At 34.7% G+C, this 11126-nt stretch overlaps 1 protein-coding gene and 2 long non-coding RNA genes across 3 annotated transcripts in view; 2 read left to right on the plus strand and 1 right to left on the minus strand.

Moving 5' to 3' along the window:
• Positions 1-3586: 3586 nt before the first annotated feature.
• Positions 3587-11126, minus strand: part of LOC109580242 (uncharacterized protein F58A4.6) — a 24265-nt gene continuing 16725 nt past the window's right edge. The window contains exon 6 of the mRNA XM_019993217.1: positions 3587-3916. The gene's annotated coding sequence lies outside the window, so the exon portion shown is untranslated. The remainder of the gene's footprint in view (positions 3917-11126) is intronic.
• LOC109580243 (uncharacterized) lies at positions 3963-4521 on the plus strand. The gene is made up of 2 exons (XR_002184146.1): positions 3963-4308; positions 4359-4521. It is a non-coding gene; the product is annotated as an uncharacterized LOC109580243 (long non-coding RNA).
• LOC109580244 (uncharacterized) lies at positions 6242-7823 on the plus strand. The gene is made up of 3 exons (XR_002184147.1): positions 6242-7549; positions 7604-7669; positions 7726-7823. It is a non-coding gene; the product is annotated as an uncharacterized LOC109580244 (long non-coding RNA).

Here is an 11126-nt window from a genome sequence, read left to right on the forward strand (position 1 = left end):
TGTATATGTATCAGAAAATGTAATAAAAATGGAGAATTCTCTACTTTCCATTTTTGGCCAAATTTGGCTCGAGACCATGTACTATAGTACATTACATGAGGGAACTAAGCCCTTAACAAACATCTTTAACAAAATAAACACAACACAGAAATAGTACAGGGACTTTTGTCCGATTTTAGAGCCATTTAAAAAATTCGTAAAAAATCCAATTTTGATCGGAATTAGTTCAAACTTTCTACACAACATAAGTACATGTATATGTATCAGAAAATGTAATAAAAATGGAGAATTCTCTACTTTCCATTTTTGGCCAAATTTGGCTCGAGACCATGTACTATAGTACAGGGACTTTTGTCCGATTTTAGAGCAATTTAAAAAATTCGTAAAAAATCCAATTTTGATCGGAATTAGTTCAAACTTTCTACACAACATAAGTACATGTATATGCATCAGAAAATGTAATAAAAATGGAGAATTCTCTACTTTCCATTTTTGGCCAAATTTGGCTCGAGACCATGTACTATATAGACAGGGACTTTTGTCCAATTTTTGAGCAATTTTAAAAATTCATTAAAAAATCCAATTTTAATTGGAATTAGCTCAAACTTTTTACACAACATAAGAACATGTATATGTATCAGAAAATGTAATAAAAATCAAGAATTCTCTACTTTTCATTTTTGGCAAAATTTAGCCTGAGACCATGTACTAAGTATAGCAAGGCTGCAAAAGTAGTGGCAGCCATTTTGAAGTGGGGTGAATTCTACTTAGTAACGCTACCGCGTTACTAATATATAGTACAGGGACTTTTGTCCAATTTTGGAGTAACTTTTAAAATTTGTAAAAAATTCAATTTTGATCGTAATCAGCTCAAACTTTCTACACAACATAAGAACATGTATATGCATCAGGAAATTTTGCAAAAAACCCAACTTTAATTAAAATCAACTCAAACTTTATGTACATGTATCTGAAACATTTCTTTTACACTGCATTTGTTTATTTTATAACTAATTATTGTGTAAGTGTTCATTATTAATTTTTATTATATGACCTTTGTCACTTAAACCGTCTTTAATTCAAAATGATTGTTTATTGAAGTCCTGCCCATTTTATAATTTAATTACCAGCAATACAATAAGTAATGTTAATATTCTACCATTATGTACATGTATGATGGTATCATGGTATCCTTCTTTTAAGACAATCTGCACTAAACCTCAATCACTCTACAGAACATGACCACACTACTTCCAGCTATGCAGTTAAGATATTATACATATTAATGTACGTAATCATTTGTACATACTCATTCTAATCTATTGCTATAGTTTGCTACAAGTGTGTGTACGTAACACGTCTTAATTCTTGGAGTAATTCCTTGTTCATTATAGTTCATTTGGTAAACATTGATTGACTGGATTTCCTTCATATTTCTCTACATGTGATGGTGTCTAGTATAATTGATGGTTTATTTTGTTAGTAGCAGCTGTCAGTTCCTTATACTTTGCCTCCAATCCTTACCAGTACACTACAGAGGATGTAGTAATATTTACTATTATAATATAATGATGACAGCTTATGGTGAATGTGTAATTTGATACTTTAACTTATAACGTGTGATGAACAGACACTCACTATATGAGGAGTAGAGAGAGGAAGAGAGAAAGGAAGAGAGAGAGGAAGGGAGAGACCAATGTGGATATACACAGACACATATATATGTACATGTACATGTATTTATATAGTCATCATGTGAATTATTAATAATATAATATTTGTTGGTGATATATTGACATTAACAAGTCATGAATGAGCACATGCATCCATGTACATATATGTGTGTGTGTGTGTGTTTTGGAGGTAAGGTTTACTAGTAAACACCTGCTGTTTGCTACACGTACATATACCTATACTACATGTACATGTATATTTCTATTAGTCTTTATAATGTCCTTTTATAGTCTGAGAGAGAGAGAGCTAGCTTTAGAGTGAGGGATGGAATTTTGGGAGTGGTGATTGAATTAATCATTAGAGACACACACAGTTCATTACAATGATTAACTGTTATTATATTCTCAATGGCCCCACACAGTAAGTATATATGAGATCAAAGACTACCAACACTAACAAGATTGGTCCTGTTATTTTCTGTAACTAATACACACAAAGCACACATTGTTCATACAGTTTATGCTTCGATAACTTTCATTTTTAACTATTAGGTCTACATCAATACATGAAGCACATGTACATGCACATGTTCCTGTGGTATAGTATGATGTAGCAGTTTGTTATTATCACCTGTGTTACTAATAATAGAACACTTTCAATATGACCTCGTGGTAATGTATTGTTGTTACTATTAATAGTTTCATGTGATGCAATATATGTCATGTGAAAGGTCATATTCCCATGCACATGTGAATCTGTGAGTAAAGGTAGTACCAGGGTTTCCCCCTCTCTCTTTAATCTTTGTTTTCATAGTACATAATGTCACATGGTCATTTTTAAGGTCTCACACTATATCCATTTAAACTATACCCCATATATGGTAATCCACTTAAACTTCTCCTTACATGGTATAGTGGAACTATAATTATATCTTAATTCTTAAATACTACATGTTTTATAGTCTATTGTCCCGTTTCTCTCTCCCCCTCTTTTTCTCCTCTTCTATTGTATAATTGATAAATATTCGACATTTTCTTATAATTAATCCAGCAGCTGTCATCCACTTTGTATACTATACTAATCATTATATTAATGTACATGTACATGTAACTGCTAGTGGATGGTACAATATCAAATGCTCCAATACCTCCTCCTCCTCCAGTATGTAGTGATGATGTTCATATTAATGTTGCTGGGTGAATGTCTTTGATGTCAATTCCATTTTTTGATGTCATTTTCTGTTTTTAGTTTACACATTGCATTTCTTGGCAAGGGATTGTCATAGTAACGGCAGTCTCCCTCAGCTAAAGAGAATGAAAAGTGTATGTGTGTGTGTGTGTGTGATCTTTGAAATTAATAATAAGAATATTTATGAGAGGGAAAACAGGATATATTGGTGGTAAACAAGATATAAAGATAGATAATGTAAATAAGATTTAAAAGAAACAGCTGCTTCATTAACCTCTACACTTATCATTAAATAAATGATCTTTTATATCATATTAATATCATCATCAGTTCCTAAGAATAATCCTTAAATCAATGCTGTGAATGATGACTTCATTAGGTTACTATAACTACAGCTGATACACTACAATGTCTGGTTATGTCATTTTGCTGTATTGGAGGGAGGAGTTAGCTACGGACCCTGTAAGTCTGCCAGCCTGTGTGTGGTTCAGTTGTTATTATTCAACTTCAAACACGTCCTAACTACTCAACCGTACATTGTTTACTGTCCCCCCACCTCTCCCTCTCTCTCTTTCTCTCCCTCTCTCCCTGTTTATTTGGATCTGCTACTCATCTTATACCAATGCCATGCATGAAAGTATAGCATAATTTCATTAATCTTCTTGTTAATAATAATGATACTAATAACGGTACGTTCGCTGTGCTAATGATAGCTAATGAATTCTTTTACTTAACATTCAACTTGTTAAACTATTATATATTAATATTTAAATTACACATACATTCTCCATTTATATACATGTATATTAGCAGATAAAACAATTAATGTAGCCATGTATACAAAAAGGTCTATCTAACAAGGCAGTGAGTGAATTAGAAACATTTCTGATAAGTAGTGAGTGCAGAGAAATGAGCCATTACCATGATCACACAAAGGTTATGCACTAGTATGAACATGAAGTATGTAATGTATGTGCTTTAGTGTAGAGAGAGCGGATGTCTCATGAGTATAAGGACATGATGTAAGTATGCTCCACATTCTTTAGTCTTGTGTCTATAATGACAGAGAGAGAGAGAGAGAAAGAGAGAGGAGAGAGAGAGGTCAATTTTGCTTTTAAAAATCATTTTCATTATAAAAATGATTTGTCATTCATAGTATCAAAAGCTGAGTCATCTTCACGTACAGTTATTAATAACACAATAATTACACTTATATCTAAATAAGGATAAAATGAACTGCAGTAGCATTATTGTTCCAGTCTACATTAGGTAGCAGCATTGACCAGTATCAGACGCTGTCAGCTATACTCTTGTTTGTTAATGCCTACCCTCCAGAGTAATCCTTTGATCTTTATCAATCTCTCAAGCTCTCCTTATATTGTGCTAGTCTCAGCTGTATAATGTACACACAGCTGCTGTCTCCCTGGGTGGACACTTAAGGAACAAGTACTGCCTGTTTGAATGTGTTTGTACATGTGAATATAATAATTATACAGGTGCTGTGAACATCAAAGAGACCGCTCTGTCACAGAATGTGGTGTTATATGTAATATCAACAAGTAACAGTCTCTTTCAGTGTATATAATAATAATAGTTGCGTCATTGTGGTTAACTTATAAAGAAAAGGTCCACTGCTAGTGGGGGCCCCCTTAAGTATAATCACTTTTCCTGGTGGTTTGTTAAATTGAGGGTGTTATAAATGTCACCTTTTATGATGTGAATTTCATCTTTTTGGATTTGTCCTGCTTTGCTGTGGTTGCTATGGTAGCAGCTATAGTACTACAGTGGTGTGAATGACATAGTGTATGTCATCATATCCTGACACAAACTTAATTGTTCCTCTTTCTCTCACTCTATGTTTAGCTGTTACATTCGTACATGCTCAGTTAGCAAGTGTACATAAAACTTGATAAAGATCAGTCTGTATAGTTGCTGTATCTGCTAAATTAAAATGTTTTCATTGAGTGCACCACTTCATTATTTTAAGGGTGTACACATAGACATTAATCATCAAAGCAAATGCCAATCAAACAGACTTTCTTCTAATTATTATCATAAGGACACACGTTCACAGGAACAGCTGCCCTACCCTTAATCATAGTAGACACTTGTACTAGTGGAGGTGTGTAAATGTGCAGCTGTTTTTAAGGACTTCATAAAGGCAGCCGCAGAGTTTGATTTTGAATTGATTGATTTCTTGTTATTGGTGACATCGATGGTGAGAGAGGAGGAGAGTGACTCATCATTTTGATATCTTTTTGATGTAGCACACCTCTTGTCCAATAAGGCTGTGTTATTGCTAGCCATTCTCCTTTCTTTCTTTTATCTGTTATTTCTTTCTACATAATAACAGACAGTTAGTCTTGTGTATAACAGAATACATCAAAGGCGACCCAAGCCTTGTATAGTACAAGTAGTACCTGACGCAGCTGCAGCTTCACCTAACTTCCTCCAGAGTGGTGGTTTAATGCCGCCATTATTATTAAACAACAGCAGAGTGCATAGCTTATACCATTATACAATAATGGTAATCTTTCCTACAATCTTGTAATGTCATTAGTTGATCTACTCATGTTGCCAAATTGAATTAATCTCTTTGATGTTAATCAATGAAATTAATCCAATAATGAAGATGGTAGTAATCCAGTTTGAGATTAATCAATATACTAATATAACCGGCCAGCATGCAGCTGCCTATAATATCATCATTAATACTGTACTATAAAAAGTACTATCATACTCGTAACTATGGCAGGTTATAATTCAATCATACATACTGGGAACTGAAGGTAGAACTATAAGATAAGAATTAGGGCTATAGATCTGCATTAAGAAACATCCAGATGTGTTCATATTATAATAGCTTAAAAGTATATCCTATATCCTCATTACAAGTATGTGCCAGCCTGCCTGAATCCATTGTACTATTGTTAATATGCTTTATGTTCTATGGTATCTGTTTTGATCTACATCTTAGAGTGTGGTTTTGTAATACGAAATCCTGGGGCCTATAGTGTTTCCTAATCTCCTATTTACTACCCAACCTTACTTATTCAATAAAGATACTATTGATAGCCTTCACATCATCGCTACACCACATTACAGCATCATGCCGCCATAGCGTAACAGCTGCTAGCCCAGTGTAGTGACCGGACATACACTGTACATTACTGAGTATTATAATCAAGGTATGCGTGTGTGTGTGTGTGTGTGTGTGTGTGTGTGTATGTACATGTACATGTGTGTGTAGATCATAGTGAGTTAAGGGAGAGTTTATAGTATCCAGACTAGCTGTCAGTGAGGTCATATGAATATGTATCCATTTCAAAGAAGGAAGAGGGAGAGAGAGAGAGAGGAAAGGTGTGGGAGGGAGGGAGAGATCAGTTTGTTTTATCTTTCTCCAGTTTATTATGATAATACGAAACAGCTGCTTTTTAAAACCTTATGGAGCACCTGTATATGTAATCATATTGAATAAATCATTATTAATAAAAATAGGTGTATCTGTGTATAGTATCTCTCTTGGTAGTTGATGCTTCCTGGTCTCCTATTAGTGATAAAGATGGTTTTACATTACAAAGGAGCACCTTCTATACTAGAGTTACACAAAACGGAATCAGATATTCTTGTACTTTAGCAAGATTTAGGATCTTGATGTCAACATTTAGAGTGTGGGGAAACTGAGATAGAGAGATCTCTGTCTAGTTTATGGAGCACAAGCTTCTAGATATCTTATATCTCAGGAGACATGTGATATACATATACACATGCTGTTGTGGTCATTTTAATAAAATTAAATTTTAAGGCAATTATGGTTTACACAGCCTGTGGATTATTATCATCATCTTTGATATTATGTAATTTATTGGCTGATGGAAGAAGTTCACTCGTTTAAACAAGCAGTACAGTTTATGTGTTATCTCTTTTAAATCTCCTTCCTTCCCTAGTCTTCCCCCCTCTCTCTCTCTATCCCCTCAAGCTTCCCCTCTCTCTCTGTCCTCTCCTTGTTTCAACTGCAGGCACTCATAAAGATGTACTTGACAGTAGTTCCAATGTTGAATGATGTATTTAAATATGTTTGATCACACAAATATTGTTCAATTACAGTTTGATGTCTGTCTTTGATGATTGCATCACAAGTTGGTCTGGAAGTGAAAGTATGTACAAATCTATGTATAGTTGAGTAGAGTCAGAACTATAGTGGAGTTACATAGTTCTGTATCCCATGAAATACAATTTGTACCATTTCTTGTAAGTACATCATTTGTGGAATTTCAGTTGCACTATAGTTTAGTAAAATAAGACTAAAAATGGCAAGTGATGAAAGAAAAGCTCATGTGTTATTATGGTAACCATTTTGTATAACTTGGCAATGTATTAAAGTTGTGGTTTATACTGATGTGGTGTAATGATGATGCAACTGCATAGAAACTGATGCTGAATGTGGTTTTATGAGTGTAACTAGGAACTTCTTTCCTCCCGGTAGACTGGTACTTTGTGATGTTTGTTTTTGTGTTTTGACTAACGTTTACTGTTTGTGGTACCTATCAGTTAAAACACACAGTTGTGGGCGACTAGTCGTGGTTTCAACTTATGAGTTCTCTCTGGATCCATCTCTCTCCTATCTTTATCACCCTCAGGAGAGAAATTGAGACGGAGCGAGCGTTACAAGCTTTGATGCTGCTCGGTAAACATGTCGCAATAATTATATTTTTTATTTTCACTTCTCTTTGATCTATAGGAAACAGGAAAGTGCCCCCATGCTGAGCCAGTAAACATATCTATAAGCTGCTAAAAGCATTAATTGGTACACCTAGCTATCATTATTATTATTATTATATTTATTATTATTGTTATTAATAGAAATGAGTGTAATGGAATAGAGGTATTGTGTATCACTGATAACAGTTAGGTGAGGTCAGACATGTGCTTAAACTACAGCACTGCTTTATACACAACATAAGAACATGTACATGTATCAGGAAATGTAATAAAAATTGAGAATTCTCTCCTTTTCAATTTTGGCGAAATTTGGCCTGTGACCATGTACTATAGTACAGGGACTTTTGTCCGATTTTTGAGTAACTTTAAAAATTTGTAAAAAATCCAATTTTGATCGGAATCAGCTCAAACTTTCTACATAACATAAGTACATATATATGCATCAGAAAAAGTAATAAAAATGGAGAATTCTCTCCTTGACATTTTTGGCCAAATTTGGCCCGTGACCATGTACTATAGTACAGGGACTTTTAACTGATTTTGGAGCAACTTTAAAAATTTGTAAAAAATCCAATTTTGATCAGAATCAGCTCAAACTTTCTACACAACATAAGTACATGTATATGCATCAGGAAATGTAATAAAAATGAAGAATTCTCTCCTTGACATTTTTGGCAAAATTCGGCCCGTAACCATGTACTATAGTACAGGGACTTTTAACTGATTTTGGAGCAACTTTAAAAATTTGTAAAAAAATTAATTTTGATCGGAATCAGCTCAAACTTTCTACACAACATAAAAACATGTATATGCATCAGGAAATGTAATAAAAATGGAGAATTCTCTTGAAGCCATTTTTGACAAAAGCCCCTTGTACTATAGTACAGGGACTTTTGTCAAATATTAGAGAAACTTCAGTACAATCTATTTTGATACACAGCACAAGAATGTTAATGTGTATAGGTAATAGATTAGATTAATATCCTCTCCTAGCTGGTCTTTGATTCATGATCTCATGTAAGAAACACATAAAATCATCATAACAAAAATGATGGTTATGGCAACTCTACCTACCATACAGTGAGCTTAATCAGATTAGTATGATGCCAGATGACATCATACAATGTCACAGGATATTTTAATTGGATTGTCACAATCTCTGAAGTGGTTATAGTAAGATTTGTATTGTAGCCCATTTAGTCTACATCATTTGATGTCACTTGCTTTATGTCATTCCATTGTTTTGGTGAAAGCTCTCATTTTCTCTTCCTTTCTCTTCTTATGATAATCCATTGATCTGTAATGTATTTTTTGTTTCCTTTCTAAATGAAATTCCCTCAACCAATTCAACATGTAATATGTCCTCTCTTAACACAATTATTTCCTTTATCAACTAATAACACCTTTTAATATCACTCACTGATACACAACAAGTGGTCAGAGGGTCTACTTGCTTCCACTAAATTAGTCTTTGTGGTTGGCGTATTACACAATTAAAAAGATACACTTGATTCATCCAGTGTGATGCTAATGGACTCTTCATGTGTACGATATCTGTTTTTATCAACACAGAGAATTACGAGCATATCACAAAGTCTTTGGCTAATAATACACTCACATCAAAGAAGAGGCACGGTGCACTACGGCTATGATTGTCCGTCATTCTTATGTATTAGTTTGGATAAGTAATACATATTTATCTTTGTGGTACATTTCATTGCTCTTGTATCACTGCTTCTCCCACATTTTCCTGTAATCATTTCACAGTTGCTAAATTAATACCCCTACTCCTCTCTTTTCTCTCTCTCTCTTTCTCTCTTTCTCTCCCCTCTCTCTCTCTTCTCAATGATATATTATTCATTGTACCCACAGTCAATAGCAACCAACAAGAAGAAGAATCACTTGAGCTGCCAAACAATGTCAAAATATGCCCACATTCCATGCATGCCACTACAAACAAGGTTCCATGGTAACGCAATTAGCCTTGTTACTGGGCGCGGCCACTATACTGTGCACGTAGACTAACGAATTATAATAAGTACATGACATGTACTAGTTTATGGCGTAATCTTTATTTAGTGGGTAAAGCACGCAAGAAGACAAAGAGTGAAAGGAGGAATATCGTATGGTGACTGCCACATTTTTGATACTAATCTCATTAAAATACTTCTCTATAAAGAAAGTAATCCCAGTCAGGTTTGATTATAACATTATAGTCTGAAGTGAAACCCGATAGAGTTCGTGGGACTACGAATTCACCAAGTCTTTATATGGTAAACAATGCAGGCTTTGTTTTATTAATGAATTCTTATCCACATTAGTGTCCTATCAACAATGATACTTGTTTGGATATTCTGTCAGTTCCTAACGGTGTCATATTCTGTTGCGAATTTGTGGAAGTCACATATAGTCCTTCAAAGATGGGCTATATCCACCATGGAACTTTGTTAGTGTTTAAATATTTATTATTATTATACTTGTGCTTCTGAATATTGCACATATCATAAGTTGAAGGAATGAACACAAAAAGAGAAAGAGAGAGAATCTGTACAATGTCACATAGTGCATGGAGTGAGTGAGTGGATAATAACACAATGAGGACCTGATATAGAGTATATATTATCAGAGATAAAAGGAGAAAAATATGATCAATGGAAAAGAGAGAGAAAGGGAGCAGGATGATCAAGTGTGTGTATGCGTTAAATTGTCTCTCTTATAAAAGTTCTAGTCTCTAAACAACAGGTGGCACTACCATGGACATTGGTACGAACCCACAGCTATCAGTACGCGGGCAGTAAACCCATATCCTCTCAAGCCCGTTTTGACTTAGTACGTCAGCTAGTAGGGTCTCAGCAAACTCGACTGAGAGTTCATCATCAATGACTGCTTCATAGTCCATTAACACGATCAGCTTAGTCCCAATCTTCTTAATCTCTTCTTTGTCCATTGACGTAGGGTCGGTCGAACGGACAGCAGCCAGTTGCTTGAATCGGTCCCTGGCCGTGTTCTTCATGTTCCTGTGGTGCTGATGGTGACGGGAGTAGTGGTGGGCGGGGTGCTGTCGCCGTGACGACACGTGCTCGACAGATGGATAATGGTGACGTCTCGCTCGGCTTGTTTCAAAGTCAGGGCTTGATAGAGCTAGAGAGAGAGAGAGAGAAAAGTTAACGACAGTTTCGCAAACATCAACAACATGGACTAAGTCATCAGACAAAACATTGCAAGTTTACAGAATCACATGTCTAAACTCTAATCAGCAAAGGAAGGAGCAGAAACATTTTACTAAATTGCTGATCTGTTTGATAAAAATTGCTGAGTATGGGAAAGCACTGATTTAATGTTGTTTCTAGCTGGTTGAGGTATAGTCTTGAATTACATTGGATTGCAATAATAATTGAAAGGCGATAAGACACACAGTGTAAACTAAAGGTGGGTCAGTCTGGGCTCAGTTTTGAAAGAAGAAAGGCCCAAGGCAATTTAAATAACAATTTTGACAGTATATATAATAATATGAATGATAGTAAACAACATGACAGTATTAT

Source organism: Amphimedon queenslandica, unplaced genomic scaffold (assembly GCF_000090795.2).
Source record: "Amphimedon queenslandica unplaced genomic scaffold, v1.1 AMPQUscaffold_13500, whole genome shotgun sequence".
NCBI lineage: Eukaryota > Metazoa > Porifera > Demospongiae > Haplosclerida > Niphatidae > Amphimedon > Amphimedon queenslandica.